This window comes from Prunus avium, chromosome 7, assembly GCF_965620075.1.
Source record: "Prunus avium chromosome 7, drPruAviu1.hap1.1, whole genome shotgun sequence".
Lineage (NCBI taxonomy): Eukaryota > Viridiplantae > Streptophyta > Magnoliopsida > Rosales > Rosaceae > Prunus > Prunus avium.
Genome location: NC_142290.1, coordinates 17,836,773 through 17,862,257, shown reverse-complemented (window position 1 = coordinate 17,862,257; position 25,485 = coordinate 17,836,773). Strand labels below are relative to the sequence as shown.

Sequence of the window (25,485 nt, the reverse complement as noted above, 5' to 3'; positions counted from 1 at the left end):
GGATTTCACTCAAAACTCACCAAATGACTCCTCCCACCATATTATGATGTTGCCCAAGTTTTGGGCTCGATCCGAAATAAGTGGGTGTGAGAAATTGGACAACTCAAGTTCAAAGGCAGTTCGTTCCTAATTGGAGTGGTTGGTGTATTCCATACTTCTAGCGATTGGATTTCACTCAAAACTCACCAAATGACTCCTCCCACCATATTATGATGTTGCCCAAGTTTTGGGCTTGATCCGAAATCAATAGGGGTGAGAAATTGGACAATTCAAGTTCAACAGCAGTTCGTTCCTAATTGGAGTGGTTGGTGTATTCCATACTTCTAGCGATTGGATTTCACTCAAAACTCACCAAATGACTCCTCCCACCATATTATGATATTGCCCAAGTTTTGGGCTCGATCAAAAATCAATAGGTGTGAGAAATTGGACAATTGAAGTTCAACGGCATTTCGTTCCTAATTGGAGTGGTTGGTGTATTCCATACTTCTAGCGATTGGATTTCACTCAAAACTAACCAAATGACTCCTCCCACCATATTATGATGTTGCACAAGTTTGGGGCTCGATACGAAATCAATATGTGTGACAAATTGGACAATTCAAGTTCAATGGCAGTTCGTTCCAAATTGGAGTGGTTGGTGTATTCCATACTTCTAGCAATTGGATTTCACTCAAAAGTCACCAAATGAGTCCTCCCACCATATTATGTTGTTGCCCAAGTTTTGGGCTCGATCTGAAATCAATAGGTGTTCCAAATTGGACAATTCCAGTTCAACGGCAGTTCGTTCCTAATTGAAGTGGTTGGTGTATTCCATACTTCTAGCGATTAGATTTCACTCAAAACTCACCAAATGACTCCTCCCACCATATTATGATGTTGCCCAAGTTTTGGGCTCGATCCGAAATCAATAGGTGTGAGAAATTGGATAATTCAAGTTCAGCGGCAGTTCATTCGAAATTGGAGTGGTTGGTGTATTCCATACTTCTGGCGATTGGATTTCACTCAAAACTCCTCCCACCATATTATGATGTTGCCCAAGTTTTGGGCTCGATCCGAAATCAATAGGTGTGGGAAATTGGACAATCCAAATTCAACGGCAGTTCGTTCCTAATTGGAGTGGTTGGTGTATTCCACACTTCAAGTGACTGGATTTCACTCAAAACTCACGAAATGACTCCTCCCACCATATTATGATGTTGCCCAAGTTTTGTGCTCGATCTGAAATCAATAGGTGTTCCAAATTGGACAATTCAAGTTCAACGGCAGTTCGTTCCTAACTGTAGTGGTTGGTGTATTCCATACTTCTAGCGATTGGATTTCACTCAAAACTCACCAAATGACTCCTCCCACCATATTATGATGTTGCCCTTGTTTTGGGCACGATCCGAAATCAATAGGTGTTCCAAATTGGACAATTCAAGTTCAACGGCAGTTCGTTCCTAATTGGAGTGGTTGGTGTATTCCATACTTCTAGCGATTGGATTTCACTCAAAACTAACCAAATCAATCCTCCCACCATATTATGATGTTGCCCAAGTTTTGGGCTCGATCCGAAATCAATAGATGTGAGAAATTGGACAATTCAAGTTCAACGGCAGTTCGTTCCTAATTGGTGTGGTTGGTGTATTCCACACTTCTAGCGATTGGATTTCACTCAAAACTCACCAAATGACACCTCCCACCATATTATGCTGTTGCCCAAGTTTTGGGCTCGATCCAAAATCAATAGGTGTGAGAAATTGGACAATTCAAGTTCAACGGCAGTTCGTTCCTAATTGGAGTGGTTGGTGTATTCCATACTTCTAGCGATTGGATTTCACTCAAAACTCACCAAAAGACTCCTCCCACCATATTATGATGTTGCCCAAGTTTTGGGCTCGATCCGAAATCAATAGGTGTGAGAAATTGGACAATTCAAGTTCAACGGCAGTTCGTTCCTAATTGGAGTGGTTGGTGTATTCCATACTTCTAGCGATTGGATTTCACTGAAAACTAACCAAATGACTCCTCCCACCATATTATGATGTTGCCCAAGTTTTGGGCTCGATCCGAAATCAATAGGTGTGAGAAATTGGACAATTCAAGTTCAACAACAGTTCGTTCCTAATTGGATTGGTTGGTGTATTCCATACTTCTAGCGATTCTATTTCACTGAAAACTCACCAAATGACTCCTCCCACCATATTATGATGTTGCCTAAGTTTTGGGCACGATCCGAAATCAATAGGTGTTCCAAATTGGACAATTCAAGTTCAACGGCAGTTCGTTCCTAATTGGAGTGGTTGGTGTATTCCATACTTCTAGCGATTGGATTTCACTCAAAACTAACCAAATGAATACTCCCACCATATTATGATGTTGCCCATGTTTTGGGCTCGATCCGAAATCAACAGGTGTGAGAAATTGGACAATTCAAGTTCAACGGCAGTTCGTTCCAAATTGGTGTGGTTGGTGTATTCCATACTTCTAGCGATTGGATTTCACTCAAAACTCACCAAATGACTCCTCCCACCATATTATGATGTTGCTCAAGTTTTGGGCTCGATCCAAAATCGATAGGTGTGAGAAATTGGACAATTCAAGTTCAACTGCAGTTCGTTCCTAATTGGAGTGGTTGGTGTATTCCATTCTTCTAGCGATTGGATTTCACTCAAAACTCACCAAATGACTCCTCCCACCATATTATGATGTTGCCCAAGTTTGGGGCTCGATCCGAAATCAACAGGTGTGAGAAATTGGACAATTCAAGTTCAACGGCAGTTCGTTCCTAATTGGAATGGTTGGTGTATTCCACACTTCTAGCGATTGGATTTCAAGCGATTGGATTTCACTCAAAACTCACCAAATGACTCCTCCCACCATATTATGATGTTGCCCAAGTTTTGGGCTCGATCCAAAATCAATAGGTGTGAGAAATTGGACAATTCAAGTTCAACGGCAGTTCGTTCCTAATTGGAGTCGTTGGTGTATTCCATACTTCTAGCGATTGGATTTCACTCAAAACTCACCAAATGACTCCTCCCACCATATTATGATGTTGCCCAAGTTTGGGGCTCGATCCGAAATCAATAGGTGTTCCAAATTGGACAATTCAAGTTCAACGGCAGTTCGTTTCTAATTGGAGTGGTTGGTGTATTCCACACTTCTAGCGATTGGATTTCACACAAAACATACCACATGACTCCTCCCACCATATTATGATGTTGCCCAAGTTTTGGGCTCGATCCGAAATCAATAGGTGTGAGAAATTGGACAATTCAAGTTCAACGGCAGTTCGTTCCTAATTGGAGTGGTTGGTGTATTCCATACTTCTAGCGATTGGATTTCACTCAAAACTAACCATATGACTCCTCTCACCATATTATGATGTTGCCCAAGTTTTGGGCTCGATCCGAAATCAACAGGTGTGAGAAATTGGACAATTCAAGTTCAACGGCAGTTCGTTCCGAATTGGAATGGTTGGTGTATTCCACACTTCTAGCGATTGGATTTCACGCAAAACTCACCAAATAACTCCTCCCACCATATTATGATGTTGCCCAAGTTTTGGGCTCGATCCAAAATCAATAGGTGTGAGAAATTGGACAATTCAAGTTCAACGGCAGTTCGTTCCTAATTGGAGTGGTTGGTGTATTCCATACTTCTAGCGATTGGATTTCACTCAAAACTCACCAAATGACTCCTCCCACCATATTATGATGTTGCCCAAGTTTGGGGCTCGATCCGAAATCAATAGGTGTTCCAAATTGGACAATTCAAGTTCAACGGCAGTTTGTTCCTAATTGGAGTGGTTGGTGTATTCCATACTTCTAGCGATTGGATTTCACTCAAAACTTACCAAATGACTCCTCCCACCATATTATGATGTTGCCCAAGTTCTGGGCTCGATCCGAAATCAATAGGTGTGAAAAATTGGACAATTCAAGTTCAACGGCAGTTCGTTCCTAATTGGAGTGGTTGGTGTATTCCATACTTCTAGCGATTGGATTTCACTCAAAACTCACCAAATGACTCCTCCCACCATATTATGATGTTGCCCAAGTTTGGGGCTCGATCCGGAATCAACAGGTGTGAGAAATTGGACAATTCAAGTTCAACAGCAGTTCGTTCCTAATTGGAGTGGTTGGTGTATTCCATACTTCTAGCGATTGTATTTCACTCAAAACTCACCAAATGACTCCTCCCACCATATTATGATGTTGCCCAAGTTTGGGGCTCGATCCGAAATCAACAGGTGTGAGAAATTGGACAATTCAAGTTCAACGGCAGTTCGATCCTAATTGGAGTGTTTGCTGTATTACATACTTCTAGCTATTGGATTACACTCAAAACTAACAAATGACTCCTCCCACCATATTATGATGTTGCCCAAGTTTTGGGCTCGATCCGAAATCAATAGGTGTTCCAAATTGGAGAATTCAAGTTCAACGGCAGTTCGTTCCTAATTGGTGTGGTTGGTGTATTCCATACTTCTAGCGATTGGATTTCACTCAAAACTCACCAAATGACTCCCCCCACCATATTATGATGTCGCCCAAGTTTTGGGCTCGATCCAAAATCAATAGGTGTGAGAAATTGGAGAATTCAAGTTCAACGGCAGTTCGGTCCTAATTGGAGTGGTTGGTGTATTCCATACTTCTAGCGATTGGATTTCACTCAAAACTCACCTAATGACTCCTCCCACCATATTATGATGTTGCCCAAGTTTGGGGCTCGATCCGAAATCAATAGGTGTTCCAAATTGGACAATTCAAGTTCAACGGCAGTTCGTTCCTAATTGGAGTGGTTGGTGTATTCCATACTTCTAGCGATTGTACTTCACTCAAAACTCACCAAATGACTACTCCCACCATATTATGATGTTGCCCAAGTTTGGGGCTCGATCCGAAATCAATAGGTGTGAGAAATTGGACAATTCAAGTTCAACGGCAGTTCGATCCTAATTGGAGTGTTTGCTGTATTACATACTTCTAGCTATTGGATTACACTCAAAACTCACAAATGACTCCTCCCACCATATTATGTTGTTGCCCAAGTTTTGGGCTCGATCCGAAATCAATAGGTGTGAGAAATTAGACAATTCAAGTTCAACGGCAGTTCGTTCCCAATTGGAGTGGTTGGTGTATTCCAAACTTCTAGCGATTGGATTTCACTCAAACCTCCTCCCACCATATTATGATGTTGCCCATGTTTTGGGCTCGATCTGAAATCAATAGGTGTGGGAAATAGGACAATCCAAGTTCAACGGCAGTTTGTTCCTAATTAGAGTGGTTGGTGTATTCCACACTTCTAGGGTTTGGATTTCACTCAAAACTCACCAAATGACTCCTCCCACCATATTATGATGTAGCCCAAGTTTTGGGCTCGATCCTAAATCAATAGGTGTGAGAAATTGGACAATTCAAGTTCAACGGCAGTTCGTTCCTAATTGGGGTGGTTGGTGTATTCCATACTTCTAGCGATTGGATTTCACTCAAAACTCACCAAATGACTCCTCCCACCATATTATGATGTTGCCCAAGTTTGGGGCTCGATCCGAAATCAATAGGTGTGAGAAATTGGACTATTCAGGTTCAACGGCAGTTCGTTCCTAATTGGAGTGTTTGCTGTATTACATACTTCTAGCGATTGGATTACACTCAAAACTCACAAATGACTCCTCCCACCACATTATGATGTTGCCCAAGTTTTGGGCTCGATCCGAAATCAATAGGTGTGAGAAATTGGACAATTCAAGTTCAACGGCAGTTCGTTCCTAATTGGAGTGGTTGGTGTATTCCATACTTCTAGCGATTGGATTTCACTCAAAACTCCTCCTACCATATTATGATGTTGCCCAAGTTTTGGGCTCGATCCGAAATCAATAGGTGTGGGAAATTGGACAATCCAAGTTCAACGACAGTTCGTTCCTAATTGGAGTGGTTGGTGTATTCCACACTTCTAGTGATTGGATTTCACTCAAAACTCACCAAATGACTCCTCCCACCATATTATGACGTTGCCCAAGTTTTGGGCTCGATCCGAAATCAATAGGTGTGAGAAATTGGACAATTCAAGTTCAACGGCAGTTCGTTCCAAATTGTAGTGGTTGATGTATTCCATACTTCTAGCGATTGGATTTCACTTAAAACCCACCAAATGACTCCTCCCACCATATTACGATGTTGCCCTAGTTTTGGGATCGATCCGAAATCAATAGGTGGTCCAAATTGGACAATTCATGTTCAACGGCAGTTCGTTCCTAATTGGAGTGGTTGGTGTATTCCATACTTCTAGTGATAGGATTTCACTCAAAACTAACCAAATGACTCCTCCCTGTTGAGCCTATTCCTAACAACTAAAATGAGTTATTAAAAATAGAAACTTCAATTCTCGCAAGTGCACGAACCATTTATAGTATAGCTTATGAAATACGAGGTCGATCCCACGGAGAATGGTAACTTGGTTGCAAGTTAAACTACTTAGAATGATGGATAAACTGAAAACAAAGAAACAAACTAACTAACAATTGGCAAGGTCTAGGACAGAATCCTAGCACCACACACGCACTCGAATGGGGGGTTTTTGTTGTTTAAATGAAAACAAGAGAATGAAATGGAAGTGCTGGAAGTAAACAATGGCAGCAATGAACAAGTTGTGAAACAATGATTGAGAAGTGTTAGAGCCTTGGAATCTACCACTAGTCTTCCTATCCAAGTTATGAATGCATAGAAATTGACTCAAGCTTCATTAACAATAGATTATCGCATACAAGCCTATGGTATCTAGGTGCAGGATGCATGATTCTCCTAAGGCATGTAATTGTGCATGGTATCTACACAACACGTGATCTCTAATATGCAACCTAAGCATGGTATCTACTTAGAATAAAGCATATAAGAGTCATTAAGTTCCTTGAGAATATGATAATCACACAAGTCCTAGAACATGGTATCTGTCCTAGTCAACCTATGGTTATTAACCCCTTGAATGATTCTTAGGCCATTCATGTGTTGCTTGTGAAAGGAGAGTAGAATTGGTGAATCTAAACCCCTTCCCAACCTGTGCTAGATGCATAAAATCCTAGTTAGCTACTCCAAGAAAACATACATCAAGCACATAATAAGCTGGAGATTAACAACTTGATAATGAAAGCAAGGAAATCAATTAACTATGAAATCATCCATAACATTGAATATTCATGACTAGGGCTTCATCCTAAGCCCTAACAAAATGGATTAGTTAAACATAATTATGAATACAGAAGATAAGAAATACATAGGTAGAATAAAGAGAATAGAAGAACTAGCTGGTGGCAGCAAGGTAGTTTCCAGGACAGCTCCCAGCTCTCCCTCCTTTGCAGCTAGCTCTCTCTCTCTCTTTGTGGTGAATCTGAATGTGTGTATGGAAGTAATGGATGAAGTGAATTGTATCTGGGATGTGGAATGGAAGTGGTATTTATAGGGAGAAGGAAAGGGGAATTCTGAATTGAATATGACTAATGCATACAACACTTGTATTTAGATAATCAGAATTGGTTGCTGCACTAATAAATCCCACCAGCAGCCATAGGTCATCTTCATGTCAGCATGATCAAGCATCCATCCAGAAACCAATAGCTCATGCCTAGCTCACCATGACCAAGCATCCATCAGCTCATCCTCATGTCAGCATGATGTGTATTTTGATGGGCTCACGGATTGGGTTTGGCTGAATCCAAATATGACTTTAAGATATCCATTTTGAAGTTCAGAATGTCTCTGATCCAACCACACAAGTATTGGCCCAATCCAAGCTCGGATGAAGAAGATAAGTCCGAAATGAACTTCTAACTCAATATCCAGTTTTTGCACGTTTTGCACCATTTTGCTTCAAAAGCAATCTCTTGCTGCCTTCAACCTATAGAACACACAAACATAGGTAAGTGACTTGAAATAAAGAGAAACTAAACAAAATTACTAAGTAACGAAGGCATGCAAATGTGTGAAATTATGAACTTATCAAATACCCCCAAACTTAGACTTTGCTAGTCCTCGAGCAAACAAAATAAAACTACAACTTAGAAAACAGAAAATAAGCAGCTAGCCTTCCAAACAATATCCTCAAAGAATCATCAAAGTATATGGTTCCAAAGAAACACAACAATCACAATCTAAGTTCCACACATGATTCAAGAGTGTGCAAAGCTTACAATGACATCCTTAAGTGTAGTGTGTGAATGCCAAATCAGAACAACACCTGCAACTCAAATAAGTACATGCGCACACACTTAAAGCACAATCAAGAATTTCGAGCCCCATAAGCTCATTATGAAATCAGCTCTCCACAGTAATACCACACATTACCAAGGATCAAAAGGACTTTACAAGGGTTGTAATGAGGCTTAGGGTAGTGGTTGAATGAAAGAGGAGACATGGAGATATAACAACATTTTGAGCACAACTAAAGCATAGGTAAAAGCATGAGAGATTACTGAACTTTGTAACAAGCAAGAAACACATACATGAGCAGATTTTCAACATAATTTCAGCACCTTCAAATGTGTTATTTGGCCTAATTTTGTGGCTCTTTACCCTAGATCACCATGATCTTTCCTTATAACACCCTAGGGCCGTGACTACATTGGTCACACTTCATTACCTCTTTTGATTAGTTAACAATACCCCAAAACTTATTTCTTTTCAACACTTGGGTTACAGCACTAATGACTCAGTTTTGCTCCAAAAACCTTGCAATCTTTATGACTCTCCTTTAAAGATAGCTTTAATTGCTCAAAGAATAGGTAAAGATAAGAAACAGAGATTTATTATGGTAGAAATGGTTTACACAAAGAAAGGCTTAACGTAGGCTCAAATGGATTGACTAGGGATGAATACATGTAGAGGGATGGTTAGAAAGGCTCAAACGATTTAAACATGGCCTAAATCACTTCCTAAGCATTGTATGGCAACAGAATGTCTCAAGAGATATTCAAATAAGTTCTAGAGCATGAAACCAAGATCATGAAATAAGCAGAATTGCATAACATCTCCAAGTAGCAAGAAATTGGACTAACTTGGCAAAGTGCTCAATAAGTGCAAGGATGGCATGCAAGACAAAGTTCACTCAGAATCACACATAGGCCTTAAACAATGACTATCAATTTCTGAAAAAACCATATTAGTATTAAATCCAAGTCTTATCATAGGTGTTTGGAAGGATAACGAAACAACACACAAAATCCTGCGTTATTAGACACTAGACACACTTAAAAATTTTAAAATTTGACAATAAAACAACATAACTGAATCCTTCCCCCCAAACTTAAATGAAACATTGTCCTCAATGTTTAGAGTATAAGAACAAGCAATGCCTCATAAATGAAAGGAAAGAAGATAAGGAAAAGACATAACCAAATGTTAGAGTTCAGAAAACAACTCCCCTTTGAAGCGATTAGGACGCAAGCAAGCTCCTTGCACGTTCTATCTTCTCCTCATCACCTTGGGTTGCCTCCCAAGAAGCGCTAAGTTTTATGTCTTCAGCCGGACGTCCAAACTTTGGTGAGCTTCAAGAGAGTGGTGGAGGCTCCTTGAGTGCTTGAGACTCAATATTGGCATCAAAGTTGGCATCAAAGTAAGGTTTCAACCGATGTCCGTTCACCTTGAAGGTGCTGCCATCCTTAATATTTTGAATCTCCACTGCGCCATGATCAAACACATTAGTAATAACAAAAGGGCCAATCCACCGAGAACGAAGCTTACCTGGGAAGAGCTTAAGGCGTGAATTGAATAAGAGAACCTTCTGCCCTTCCTCAAACGTCTTCCTAAGAATCTTCTTGTCATGATACTGCTTTGTTTTCTCCTTATAAAGCTTAGCGTTCTCATACGCCTCATGTCGCAACTCCTCCAACTCATTGAGTTGAAGCCTCCTCTTTTCACCAGCAGCTTTCATGTCAAAATTGAATGCCTTGATCGCCCAATAAGCCCTGTGCTCAAGCTCCACTGGTAAGTGACAAGGTTTACCAAAAACAAGTCTATATGGAGACATGCCTATGGGGGTCTTATAAGCTGTCCTATAAGCCCACAATGCATCCTCCAAACGCATGTACCAATCCTTCCTTGTGGTGTTCACTGTCTTCTCAAGTATGTGCTTAATCTCCCTATTGCTTATCTCAACCTGCCCACTAGTTTGAGGATGGTAGGGTGTTGCCACCTTATGCTTGATTCCATACTTCTTCAAGAGTGCTGCAAAAGCTTGGTTAACAAAATGGGAGCCACCATCACTAATGATTGCTCTTGGTGTGCCAAACCTTGTAAAAATATTTCCTCTGAGAAAACTGATCACAATCTTAGCATCATTAGTTCTAGTGGCAATGGCTTCCACCCATTTGGAAACATAATCGACAGCAACTAATATATATTCAAATCCATAAGAAGTAGGAAAAGGGCCCATGAAATCAATTCCCCAAACATCAAATATATCAATGACTAAGATATTAGTGAGAGGCATCTGATTTCTAGCATGCAAATTACCCATCCGTTGGCATCTATCACATGAAGCACAAAATGTATAAGCATCCTTAAAAAGGGTAGGCCAAAAGAAACCTGATTGTAGCACTTTGTTGGCAGTCTTCTTTGCTCCAAAATGGCCTCCGCATGCATGGGAGTGACAAAACTCTAGAATGCTCTTAAAATCACCTTCAGGCACACACCTTCGAATTACTTGGTCCGTACAATGCTTGAATAGGTATGGATCATCCCAAAAGTAGTATCTTGCTTGTTTCCTAAGCTTGTCACGTTGGAATGTAGATAACCCTGTAGGGAGTTCGTTAGTGCATAAGTAGTTAACAATATCAGCAAACCAAGGCAATGGATTAAGAGAATTCAAAGCACAAATAGAGAAGAGTTGCTCATCAGGGAAGCTTTCACGCAATGGCAGTGAATCCTCCTCTTCATTAGATACATGCACCAATCTACTCAAGTGATCAGCAACCACATTCTCACTTCCTTTCTTATCTTTTATCTCCAAGTCAAACTCTTGCAACAAGAGGATCCATCTAATGAGGCGTGGCTTGGCATCCTTTTTAGCTAACAAGTATTTCAATGCTGCATGATCAGTGTAAACAATGACCTTGTTAGTAATCAAATAAGATCTGAACTTCTCTAAAGCAAATATGACAGCTAATAACTCCTTCTCTGTGGTGGAATAGTTGAGTTGGGCATCGTTGAGGGTTCTACTAGCATAGTAGATGGCATGTGGCTTCTTATCAACTCGCTGCCCCAAAACAGCTCCAACAGCATAATCTGAGGCGTCACACATCAGTTCAAAAGGCAAGCTCCAATCCGGTGGCATAATGATTGGGGCAGTTGTGAGCATCATTTTCAAAGCATTGAAAGCATTCTCACAGTTTTGATCAAACACAAAATCCATGTCCTTGGCAAGGAGATTGCACAAAGACCTTGCAATCTTAGAAAAATCTTTAATGAAACGCCTATAGAAACCTGCATGGCCAAGGAAAGAACGTACTTCTTTGACAGAAGTAGGTGAGGGCATAGAAGCAATCAAATCAATCTTAGCTTTATCTACCTCAATTCCATTACTAGAGATGACATGACCAAGAACTATGCCTTGGTTAACCATAAAATGACATTTTTCCCAATTAAGCACAAGGTTATTTTGTTCACATCTAGCCAACACCTTAGATAAGTTATGCAAACATTGATCAAAAGAATCACCAAAGACAGAGAAGTCATCCATGAATACCTCAATAAACCTTTCTACCATGTCGGAGAAAATGCTCATCATGCACCTTTGGAAAGTGGCTGGGGCGTTGCAAAGACCAAAGGGCATCCTCCTATAAGCAAAAGTACCAAAGGGACATGTGAAGGTTGTCTTCTCTTGATCTTCTGGGGCTATGGCGATTTGGTTGTAACCTGAATATCCATCAAGGAAGCAATAGTGGCTATGGCCAGCCAATCTCTCAAGCATTTGATCAATAAATGGAAGAGGGAAGTGATCCTTGCTTGTTGCTGTGTTGAGCTTCCTATAATCAATGCAAACTCTCCAGCCCGTGGTCATCCGTGTTGGTACAAGCTCGTTTGCTTCATTCTTCACCACTGTGATACCTGATTTCTTGGGGACAACTTGTATTGGGCTCACCCATTTACTGTCAGAAATAGGGTAAATAATACCAACATCTAAAAGCTTCATTACTTCTTTCCTTACCACCTCCTTCATGTTTGGATTGAGACGTCTTTGGGCATCCCTCTTAGGCACTGCATTGTCCTCCAATAGTATCCTATGCATGCACGATGTTGGGCTTATGCCTTTGATATCTGCAATGCTCCATCCAATCGCAGTTTTGTGCTCTTTTAGAACCCTCAAAAGCTTCTTCTCATCATTTGGTTCGAGGTGTGAGGCAATGATAACAGGTAGAGTCTCACTCTCACCTAAATAAGCATATTTAAGGTGTGTTGGCAATTGCTTTAATTCCAACTCCGGTGCCTGCACAATAGAAGGTAAAACCTTATTAGTAGGTGCGGGTAAAGATTCAAATTGGTTTGCATACCTCTTTCCCACTTCTATGTAGCTATCCATGCTGCAAACAAGCTCAAGAAGTAAAGGAGAGATCACAGCCTCTAATCTGTCCACTTCTTCTTTCCTTATGCTTTGTGTGATGCATGCTTCAATAGGCTCCAAATAACTCATTGGCAGTGCTTCTTTCACCATATTATCAATTGCATCAAGCTGGAAAACTTCATGCTCATCACTTGGAAACTTGGAGGCTTCAAACACTTTGAATGCTATTGTCTCATCAAACACGTTCATAGTCAATGTACCCTTCTTCACATCAATAATTGCACCGGCAGTTGCCATGAATGGACGACCAAGAATGAGTGGTAACTGATTGTCATGAATTGGTGCTTCTTCCATTTCCAACACCAAGAAATCAGCTGGCAAAATCAGCTCTTCTACTTTCACCAAAACATCTTCTAGAATGCCCCTAGGGTACCTGATAGTTCTATCTGCCAATTGAATGCTCACAGATGTGGCTTGCAACTCACCAAGGTTAAGTTTCTCATAAACATGATATGGCATAAGGTTAATGGATGCACCAAGATCAAGCAAAGCTTTTTGAAACTTAAAATCACCAACTATACAAGGTATAGAAAATGAACCTGGATCCTTTAGCTTTGGAGGTAGCTTTCTTTGTAAGACTGCACTAACCTCTTCACTTAATGCAACCTGTTCATGCTCTTTGAATCTCCTTTTGTTAGTGCATAGATCCTTCAAAAATTTTGCATATTTTGGAATCTGAGCAATGGCATTGAGCAATGGGATGTTGATTTGCACTTTCTTGAATATTTCCATTATCTCATCCAAGCCTTGATCTTTCTTTGACTTTGATAACCTGCTGGGAAAGGGTGCAATAGGCCTAAAAGCATTAGATGAAATTGGAACTTGATTAGCATTAGATGATACCTTAGGGCCTGTGCTCTTTCCAAGAGAATTGAGGGGCTGTTTGGTGGAACCTGTGGGCTGCCCTTGTGGTGGCTGAATGATCTCCACGTTTTCTCCATCTTCTTGCTCTTCATTGGCATCTCCAACCTTATTATCAACTTGTTTACCACTTCTCAAGATGTGCACTGCTTTAACTTGCTCATGATGCCTTGGATTCACCTCCGTTTGGCTTGGAAAAGTTCCGGATGCTCTATTGCTCATGGAGGATGCAATCTGCCCAACTTGCACTTCTAGTTTGTTCACTGCATTTTGAAGATTCTGATTGGTTTGCATCTGTTGCCCCATGAACTTCTTGAACATGTCTTGCAATTCTCCCATTTGATCACCCCTTTGCTCTTGTACTTGTTGGGGAGCTTGCTGGAATTGCCTTTGTTGTATTTGAAATCCTGGGGGAGGTCCTTGAGATTGTTGCACATTTGAATTATTGCTCCACCTGAAATTAGGATGATTTCTCCACCCCGGATTGTATGTGTTTGAGTAAGGATCATTATGAGGATTCCTTCCTTGAAGGGCATTTGCTTGCTCTAGCATGTGCTTTGCAAAAGATTGGTCTTGAACTTCCTCTTTGCTTCCTAGAGGGCCAGTCACTGCCTGTTGAAGCAAAGAACACATAACATCAAGTTTTGCATTAATCTCATTATTAGTACTTACCTCAGAGACCACAGCTTTCATAGGAGCTCCTCTTCCTTTATTGTAGCTCCATTGTTGAGAGTTGGTACTCAAAGATTCAAAGAGAGTAAAAGCATCATCTGCTGTTTTGTTCATCAGTCCTTCTCCACTTGTTGCATCTACCATCATCCTTTCGGAATCAAGCAAACCTTCATAGAAAGATTGCATTTGCATCCAACTCTCTATATTGTGGTGTGGGCAAGAACTCATCATCTCCTTGTACCTCTCCCAGCATTCATGAAAAGCTTCTCCTTCTCTTTGTGTGAAACCAAGAATTTCCTTTCTAATCTTGTTAGTCTTTTGAGCTGGAAAGAATTTCTGCAAAAACTTATTAGAAAGCTCATCCCAAGTACGAATTGAAGCATTAGGCAAAGAGTATAACCATGACTTAGCCTTATCTTTTAAACTGAATGGGAATAGCCTCATCTTAATCTGCTCATCATCAAGTCCTTGAATTTTGATTGTAGCACATATTTCAAAGAATTGCTTAACATGCATGTAAGGATCCTCAGTGGTATTACCATAATAAGTTGGAAGAAGATGAATCATACCACTTCTAAGCTCAAACCTGTCAATTGTGAGTTGAGGATAGACGATGCACGAAGGTTGATCAGTGACTTTGGGGATGGAAAATTCACGCAGGGGTTTCCTAGGTTGGACAACAAGCGCACCACCTCCTTCATCATTATTGTTGTTGTTTGGAATCTCTGCCATCTTGCTTGAACCTTCAGATTCGTAGCTCTCAGATTCAGCACTTAAAGAACTATAATTCCTCCTCAAACCAACATGTACAGCAAAAGTTCCTGGTGAAATTGGCTCAGAATCAGATTCGGACATATATGCACACACAAGAAACCAATTAGTGCCTTCAAATGGAGATAACAACTAAAAAGAAAAACAGAATACAGAAATAAAAACCAACGAAAACAAAAACAAAAACACTCAAAGTAATCTAACTATAGCACCATCGTTACCGGTTCCCCGGCAACGGCGCCAAAAACTTGTTGAGCCTATTCCTAACAACTAAAATGAGTTATTAAAAATAGAAACTTCAATTCTCGCAAGTGCACGAACCATTTATAGTATAGCTTATGAAATACGAGGTCGATCCCACGGAGAATGGTAACTTGGTTGCAAGTTAAACTACTTAGAATGATGGAAAAACTGAAAACAAAGAAACAAACTAACTAACAATTGGCAAGGTCTAGGACAGAATCCTAGCACCACACACGCACTCGAATGGGGGGTTTTTGTTGTTTAAATGAAAACAAGAGAATGAAATGGAAGTGCTGGAAGTAAACAATGGCAGCAATGAACAAGTTGTGAAACAATGATTGAGAAGTGTTAGAGCCTTGGAATCTACCACTAGTCTTCCTATCCAAGTTATGAATGCATAGAAATTGACTCAAGCTTCATTAACAATAGATTATCGCATACAAGCCTATGGTATCTAGGTGCAGGATGCATGATTCTCCTAAGGCATGTAATTGTGCATGGTATCTACACAACACGTGATCTCTAATATGCAACCTAAGCATGGTATCTACTTAGAATAAAGCATATAAGAGTCATTAAGTTCCTTGAGAATATGATAATCACACAAGTCCTAGAACATGGTATCTGTCCTAGTCAACCTATGGTTATTAACCCCTTGAATGATTCTTAGGCCATTCATGTGTTGCTTGTGAAAGGAGAGTAGAATTGGTGAATCTAAACCCCTTCCCAACCTGTGCTAGATGCATAAAATCCTAGTTAGCTACTCCAAGAAAACATACATCAAGCACATAATAAGCTGGAGATTAACAACTTGATAATGAAAGCAAGGAAATCAATTAACTATGAAATCATCCATAACATTGAATATTCATGACTAGGGCTTCATCCTAAGCCCTAACAAAATGGATTAGTTAAACATAATTATGAATACAGAAGATAAGAAATACATAGGTAGAATAAAGAGAATAGAAGAACTAGCTGGTGGCAGCAAGGTAGTTTCCAGGACAGCTCCCAGCTCTCCCTCCTTTGCAGCTAGCTCTCTCTCTCTCTTTGTGGTGAATCTGAATGTGTGTATGGAAGTAATGGATGAAGTGAATTGTATCTGGGATGTGGAATGGAAGTGGTATTTATAGGGAGAAGGAAAGGGGAATTCTGAATTGAATATGACTAATGCATACAACACTTGTATTTAGATAATCAGAATTGGTTGCTGCACTAATAAATCCCACCAGCAGCCATAGGTCATCTTCATGTCAGCATGATCAAGCATCCATCCAGAAACCAATAGCTCATGCCTAGCTCACCATGACCAAGCATCCATCAGCTCATCCTCATGTCAGCATGATGTGTATTTTGATGGGCTCACGGATTGGGTTTGGCTGAATCCAAATATGACTTTAAGATATCCATTTTGAAGTTCAGAATGTCTCTGATCCAACCACACAAGTATTGGCCCAATCCAAGCTCGGATGAAGAAGATAAGTCCGAAATGAACTTCTAACTCAATATCCAGTTTTTGCACGTTTTGCACCATTTTGCTTCAAAAGCAATCTCTTGCTGCCTTCAACCTATAGAACACACAAACATAGGTAAGTGACTTGAAATAAAGAGAAACTAAACAAAATTACTAAGTAACGAAGGCATGCAAATGTGTGAAATTATGAACTTATCACTCCCACCATATTACGATTTTGCCCAAGTTTTGGGCTCGATCCGAAATCAATAGGTGTTCCAAATTGGATAATTCAAGTTCAACGGCAGTTCGTTCCGAATTTGAGTGGTTGGTGTAGTCCGTACTTCTAGCAATTGGATTTCACTCAAAACTCACCAAATGACTCCTCCCACCATATTATGATGTTGCTCAAGTTTTGGGCTCGATCCGGAATCAATAGGTGTTCCAAATTGGACAATTCAAGTTCAACGCCAGTTCTTTCCTAATTGGAGTGGTTGGTGTATTCCATACTTCTAGCGATTGGATTTCACTCAAAACTAACCAAATGACTCCTCCCACCATATTATGATGTTGCCCAAGTTTTGGGCTCGATCCGAAATCAATAGGTGTTACAAATTGGACAATTCAAGTTCAACGGCAGTTCGTTCCTAATTGGAGTGGTTGGTGTATTCCATACTTCTAGCGATTGGATTTCACTCAAAACTCACCAAATGACTCCTCCCACCCTATTATGATGTTGCCCAAGTTTTGGGCTCGATCCGGAATCAATAGGTGTTCCAAATTGGACAATTCAAGTTCAACGCCAGTTCGTTCCTAATTGGAGTGGTTGGTGTATTCCATACTTCTAGCGATTGGATTTCACTCAAAACTAACCAAATGACTCCTCCCACCATATTATGATGTTGCCCAAGTTTTGGGCTCGATCCGAAATCAATAGGTGTTACAAATTGGACAATTCAAGTTCAACGGCAGTTCGTTCCTAATTGGAGTGGTTGGTGTATTCCATACTTCTAGCGATAGGATTTCACTTAAAACTAACCAAATGACTCCTCCCACCATATTACGATTTTGCCCAAGTTTTGGGCTCGATCCGAAATCAATAGGTGTTCCAAATTGGATAATTCAAGTTCAACGGCAGTTCGTTCCGAATTTGAGTGGTTGGTGTAGTCCGTACTTCTAGCAATTGGATTTCACTCAAAACTAACCAAATGACTCCTCCCACCATATTATGATGTTGCCCAAGTTTTGGGCTCGAGCCGAAATCAATAGGTGCGGGAAATTGGACAGTTGAAGTGCAACGGCAGTTCGTTCCTAATTGGAGTGGTTGGTGTATTCCATAGTTCTAGCGATTGGATTTCACTCAAAACTCACCAAATGACTCCTCCCACCATATTGTGATGTAGCCAAAAGTTTGGGGCTCGATCCGAAATCAATAGGTGTTCCAAATTGGACAATTCAAGTTCAACGGCAGTTCGTTCCTAATTGGAGTGGTTGGTGTATTCCATACTTCTAGCGTTTGGATTTCACTCAAAACTCACCAAATGACTCCTCCCACCATATTATGATGTTGCCCAAGTTTTGGGCTCGATCCGAAATCAATAGGTGTGATAAATTGGACAATTGAAGTTCCACGGAAGTTCGTTCCTAATTGGAGTGGTTGGTGTATTCCATAGTTCTAGCGATTGGATTTCACTCAAAACTCACCAAAAGACTCCTCCCACCATATTATGATGTTGCCCAAGTTATGGGCTCGATACGAAATCAATAGGTGTTCCAAATTGGACAATTCAAGTTCAACGGCAGTTCGTTCCTAATTGGAGTGGTTGGTGTATTCCATACTTCTAGCGTTTGGATTTCACTCAAAACTCACCAAATGACTCCTCCCACCATATTATGATGTTGCCCAAGTTTGGGGCTCGATTCAAAATCAATAGGTGTGAGAAATTGAACAATTCAAGTTCAACGGCAGTTCGTTCCTAATTGGAGTGGTTGGTGTATTCCATAGTTCTAGCAATTGGATTTCACTCAAAACTCACCAAATGACTCCTCCCACCATATTATGATGTTGCCCAAGTTTTGGGCTCGATCCGAAATCAATAGGTGTTCCAAATTGGACAATTCAAGTTCAACGGCGGTTCGTTCCTAATTGGAGTGGTTGGTGTATTACATAGTTCTAGCTATTGGATTTCACTCAAAACTCACTAAATGACTCCTCCCACCATATTATGATGTGGCCCAAGTTTCGGGCTCGATCCGAAATCAATAGGTGTTCCAAATTGGACAATTCAAGTTCAACGGCAGTTCGTTCCTAATTGGAGTGGTTGCTGCATTCCATACTTCTAGGGATTGGATTTCACTCAAAACTCACCAAATGACTCCTCCCACCATATTATGATGTTGCCCAAGTTTTGGGCTCGATCCGAAATCAATAGGTGATAGAAATTGGACAATTCAAGTTCAACGGCAGTTCGTTCCTAATGGGAGTGGTTGGTGTATTCCATACTTCGAACGATTGGATTTCACTCAAAACTTCCCAAATGACTCCTCCCAGCATATTATGATGTTGCCCAGGTTTTGGGCTCGATCCGAAATCAATAGGTGTGAGAAATTGGACAATTCAAGTTCAACGGCAGTTCGTTCCAAATTGGAGTGGTTGGTGTATTCCATACTTCTAGCGATTGGATTTCACTCAAAACTCACCAAATGACTCCTCCCACCATATTATGATGTTGCCCAAGTTAAGGGCTCGATCCGAAATCAATAGGTGTGAGCAATTGGACAATTCAAGTTCAACGGCAGTTCGTTCCTAATTGGAGTGGTTGGTGTATTCCACACTTCTAGCGATTGGATTTCATTCAAAACTCACCAAATGACTCCTCCCACCATATTATGATGCTGCCCAAGTTTTGGGCTCAATCCGAAATCAATAGGTGTGAGAAATTGGGCAATTCAAGTTCAACGGCATTTCGTTCCTAATTGGAGTGGTTGGTGTATTCCATACTTCTTGCGATTGGATTCCACCCAAAACTCACCAAATGACTCCTCCCACCATATTATGATGTTGCCCAAGTTTGGGGCTGGATCCGAAATCAATAGGTGTTCCAAATTGGACAATTCAAGTTCAACGGCAGTTCGTTCCTAATTGGAGTGGTTGGTGTATTCCACACTTCTAGCGATTGGATTTCACTCAAAACTCGCCAAATGACTCCTCCCACCATATTATGATGTTGCCCAAGTTTCGGGCTCGATCCGAAATCAATAGGTGTTACAAATTGGACAATTCAAGTTCAACGGCAGTTCGTTCCTAATTGGAGTGGTTGGTGTATTCCATACTTCCAGCGATTGGATTTCACTCAAAACTCACCAAATGACTCCTCCCACCATATTATGATGTTGCCCAAGTTGGGGCTCAATCCGAAATCAATAGGTGTGAGAAATTGGACAATTCAAGTTCAACGGCAGTTCGTTCTTAATTGGAGTGGTTGGTGTATTCCAAACTTCTAGCGATTGGATTTCACTAAAAACTCACCAAATGACTCCTCCCACCGTATTATGATGTTGCCCAAGTTTTGGGCTCGATCCGAAATCATTAGGTCTTCCAAATTTGACAATTAGAGTTCAACGTCAGTTCGTTCCTAATTGGAGTGGTTGGTGTATTCCATACTTCTAGCGATTGGATTTCTCTCAAAACGGACCAAATGACTCCTCCCACCATATTATGATGTTGCCCAAGTTTGGGGCTCGATCCGAAATCAATAGGTGTGAGAAATTGGACAATTCAAGTTCAACGGCAGTTCGTTCCTAATTGGAGTGGTTGGTGTATTCCATACTTCTAGCGATTGGATTTCACTCAAAACTCACCAAACGACTCCTCCCACCATATTATGTTGTTGCCTAAGTTTTGGGCTCGATCCGAAATCAATAGGTCTTCCGAATTTGACAATTAGAGTTCAGCGGCAGTTCGTTCCTAATTGGAGTGGTTGGTGTATTCCATACTTCTTGCGATTGGATTTCACTCAAAACTAACGAAATGACTCCTCCCACCATATTATGATGTTGCCTAAGTTTTGGGCTCGATCCGAAATCGATAGGTGTTAGAAATTGGACAATTCAAGTTCAACGGCAGTTCGTTCCTAATTGGAGTGGTTGTTGTATTCCATACTTCTAGCGATTGGATTTCACTCAAAACTCACCAAATGACTCCTCCCACCATATTATGATGTTGCCCAAGTTTGGGGCTCGATCCGAAATCAATAGGTGTGAGAAATTGGACATTTCAAGTTCAACGGAAGTTCGTTCCTAATTGGAGTGGTTGGTGTATTCCATACTTCTAGCGATTGGATTTCACTCAAAACTCACCAAATGACTCCTCCCAGCATATTATGCTGTTGCCCAAGTTTGGGGCTCGATCGGAAATCAATAGGTGTGAGAAATTGGACAATTCAAGTTCAACGGCAGTTCGTTCCTAATTGGAGTGGTTGGTGTATTCCATACTTCTAGCGATTGGATTTCACTCAAAACTCACCAAATAACTCCTCCCACCATATTATGATGTTGCCCAAGTTTTGGGTTCGATCCGAAATCAATAGGTCTTCCAAATTTGACAATTAGAGTTCAACGGCAGTTCGTTCCTAATTGGAGTAGTTGGTGTATTCCATACTTCTAGCGATCGGATTTCACTCAAAAATAGCCAAATGACTCCTCCCACCATATTTTGATGTTGCCCAAGTTTTGGGCTCGATCCGAAATCAATAGGTGTGAGAAATTGGACAATTCAAGTTCAACGGCAGTTCGTTCCTAATTGGAGTGGTTGGTGTATTCCATACTTCTAGCGATTGGATTTCACTCAAAACTCACCAAATGACTCCTCCCACCATATTATGGTGTTGCCCAGGTTTTGGGCTCGATCCGAAACCAATAGGTCTTCCAAATTTGACAATTAGAGTTCAACGGCAGTTCGTTCCTAATTGGAGCGGTTGGTGTATTCCATACTTCTAGCGATTGTATTTCACTCAAAACTCACCAAATGACTCCTCCCACAATATTATGATGTTGCCCAAGTTTTGGGCTCGATCCGAAATCAATAGGTCTTCCAAATTCGACAATTAGGGTTCAATGGCAGTTCGTTCCTAATTGGAGTGGTTGGTGTATTCCATACTTCTAGCGATTGGATTTCACTCAAAACTAGCCAAATGACTCCTCCCACCATATTATGATGTTGCCCAAGTTTGGGGCTTGATTCGAAATCAATAGGTGTCAAAAAATTGGACAATTCAAGTTCAACGGCAGTTCGTTCTGAATTGGAGTGGTTGGTGTATTCCATACTTCTAGCGATCGGATTTCACTCAAAAATAGCCAAATGACTCCTCCCACCATATTTTGATGTTGCCCAAGTTTTGGGCTCGATCCGAAATCAATAGGTGTGAGAAATTGGACAATTCAAGTTCAACGGCAGTTCGTTCCTAATTGGAGTGGTTGGTGTATTCCATACTTCTAGCGATTGGATTTCACTCAAAACTCACCAAATAATTCCTCCCACCATATTATGATGTTGCCCAGGTTTTGGGCTCGATCCGAAATCAATAGGTGTTCCAAATTGGACAATTCAAGTTCAACGGCAGCTCGTTCCGAATTGGAGTGGTTGGTGTATGCCATACTTCTAGCGATTGGATTTCACTCAAAACTCACCAAATGACTCCTCCCACCATATTATGATGTTGCCCAAGTTTTGGGCTCGATCCGAAATCAATAGGTGTGAGAAATTGGACATTTCAAGTTCAACGGCAAATCGTTCCTAATTGGAGTGGTTGGTCTATTCCATACTTCTTGCGATTGGATTTCACTCAAAACTAACGAAATGACTCCTTCCACCATATTATGATGTTGCCTAAGTTTTCGGCTCGATCCATACTCACAAAAAGACTCCTCCCACCATATTATGATGTTTCCCAAGTTTTGGGCTCGATCCGAAATCAATAGGTGTGAGAAATTGGACAATTCAAGTTCAGCGGCAGTTCATTCCTAACTGGAGTGGTTGGTGTATTCCATACTTCTAGGGATTGGATTTCACTCAAAACTAACCAAATGACTCCTCCCACCATATCATGATGTTGCCCAAGTTTGGGGCTCGATCTGAAATCAATAGGTGTGAGAAATTGGACAATTCAAGTTCAACGGCAGATCGTTCCTAATTGGAGTGGTTGGTGTATTCCATACTTCAAGCGATTGAATTTCACACCAAACTCACCAAATGACTCCTCCCACCATATTATGATGTCGCCCAAGTTTTGGGCTCGATACGAAATCAGTAGGGGTTCCAAATTGGACAATTCTAGTTCAACAGCAGTTCGTTCCTAATTGGGGGGGTTGGTGTATTCCATACTTCTAGCGATTGGATTTCACTCAAAGAAAACCAAATGACTCCTCCCACCACATTATGATGTTGCCCAAGTTTTGGGCTCGATCCGAAATCAATAGGTGTTCCAAATTGGACAATTCAAGTTCAACGGCAGTTCGTTCCTAATTGGAGTGGTTGGTGTATTCCACACTTCTAGCGATTGGATTTCACTCAAAACTCACCAAATGACTCCTCCCACCATATTATGATGTTGCCCAAATTTTGGGCTCGATCCGAAATCAATAGGTGTGAGAAATTGGACTATTCAAGTTCAATGGCAGTTCGTTCCTAATTGGAGTGGTTGGTATATTCCATACTTCTAGCGATTGGATTTCACTCAAAACTCACAAAATGACTCCTCCCACCATATTATGATGTTGCCCAAGTTTTGGGCTCGATCCGAAATCAATAGGTGTTCCAAATTGGACAATTCAAGTTCAACGGCAGTTCGTTCCTAATTGTAGTGGTTGGTGTATTCCATACTTCTAGTGATTGGATTTCACTCAAAACTCACCAAATGACTCCTCCCACCATATTATGATGTTGCCCAAGTTTTGGGTCGATCCGAAATCAATAGGTGTGAGAAATTGGACAATTCAAGTTCAACCGCAGATCGTTCCTAGTTGGAGTGGTTGGTGTACTCCATACTTCAAGCGATTGGATTTCACTCAAAACTCACCAAATGACTCCTCCCACCATATTATGATGTTGCCCAAGTTTTGGGCTCGATCCGAAATCAATAGGTGTTCCAAATTGGACAATTCAAGTTCAACGGCAGTTCGTTCCTAATTGAGGTGGTTGGTGTATTCCATACTTCTAGCGATTGGATTTCACTCAAAACTCACCAAATGACTCCTCCCACCATATTATGCTGTTGCCCAAGTTTTGGGCTCGATCCGAAGTTAATAGGTGTGAGAAATTGGACAATTCAATTTCAACGGCAGTTCGTTCCTAATTGGAGTGGTTGGTGTATTCCATACTTCTAGCGATTGGATTTCACTCAAAACTCACCAGATGACTCCTCCCACCATATTATGCTGTTGCCCAAGTTTTGGGCTCGATCCGAAGTTAATAGGTGTGAGAAATTGGACAATTCAATTTCAACGGCAGTTCGTTCCTAATTGGAGTGGTTGGTGTATTCCATACTTCTAGCGATTGGATTTCACTCAAAACTCACCAAATGACTCCTCCCACCATATTATGGTGTTGCACAAGTTTGGGGTTCGATCCGAAATCAATAGGTGTTAGAAATTGGACAATTCAAGTTCAACGGCAGTTTGTTCCTAACGGGAGTGGTTGGTGTATTCCATACTTCTAGCGGTTGGATTTCACTCAAAACTCACCAAATGACTCCTCCCACCATATTATGATGTTGCCCAAGTTTGGGGCTCGGTCCGAAATCAATAGGTGTGAGAAATTGGACAGTTCAAGTTGAACGGCAGTTCGTTCCTAATTGGAGTGGTTGGTGTATTCCATACTTCTAGCGATTGGATTTCACTCAAAACTCACCAAATGACTCCTCCCACCATATTATGATGTTGCCCAAGTTTTGGGTTCGATCCGAAATCAATTGGTGTTCAAAATTGGACAATTCAAGTTCAACGGCAGTTCGTTCCTAATTGGAGTGGTTGGTGTATTCCATACTTCTAGCGATTGGATATCACTCAAAACTCACCAAATGACACCTCCCACCATAATATGATGTTGCACAAGTTTGGGGTTCGATCCGAAATCAATAGGTGTGAGATATTGGACAATTCAAGTTCAACGGCAGATCGTTCCTAATTGGAGGGGTTGGTGTATTCCATACTTCTAGCGATTGGATTTCAGTCAAAACTCACCAAATAACTCCTCCCACCATATTATGATGTTGCCCAAGTTTTGGGTTCGATCCGAAATCAATTGGTGTTCAAAATTGGACAATTCAAGTTCAACGGCAGTTCGTTCCTAATTGGAGGGGTCGGTGTATTCCATACTTCTAGCGATTGGATTTCACTCAAAACTCACCAAATGACTCCTCCCACCATATTATGATGTTGCCCAAGTTTTGGGTTCGATCCGAAATCAATTGGTGTTCAAAATTGGACAATTCAAGTTCAACGGCCGTTCGTTCCTAATTGGAGTGGTTGGTGTATTCCATACTTCTAGCGATTGGATATCACTCAAAACTCACCAAATGACTCCTCCCACCATAATATGATGTTGCACAAGTTTGGGGTTCGATCCGAAATCAATAGGTGTGAGATATTGGACAATTCAAGTTCAACGGCAGATCGTTCCTAATTGGAGGGGTTGGTGTATTCCATACTTCTAGCGATTGGATTTCACTCAAAACTCACCAAATGACTCCTCCCACCATATTATGATGTTGCACAAGTTAGGGGTTCGATCCAAAATCAATAGGTGTTAGAAATTGGACAATTCAAGTTCAACGGCAGTTCGTTCCTAGTGGGAGTGGTTGGTGTATTCCATACTTCTAGCGATTGGA

At 40.9% G+C, this 25,485-nt stretch overlaps 1 non-coding gene across 1 annotated transcript; it reads left to right on the top strand.

The window, feature by feature from the left end:
* Positions 1–14,335: 14,335 nt before the first annotated feature.
* On the top strand, positions 14,336–14,442 carry LOC148293051 (small nucleolar RNA R71). The gene has a single exon (XR_015825952.1). It is a non-coding gene; the product is annotated as a small nucleolar RNA R71 (small nucleolar RNA).
* The last annotated feature ends 11,043 nt before the right edge of the window (positions 14,443–25,485 follow it).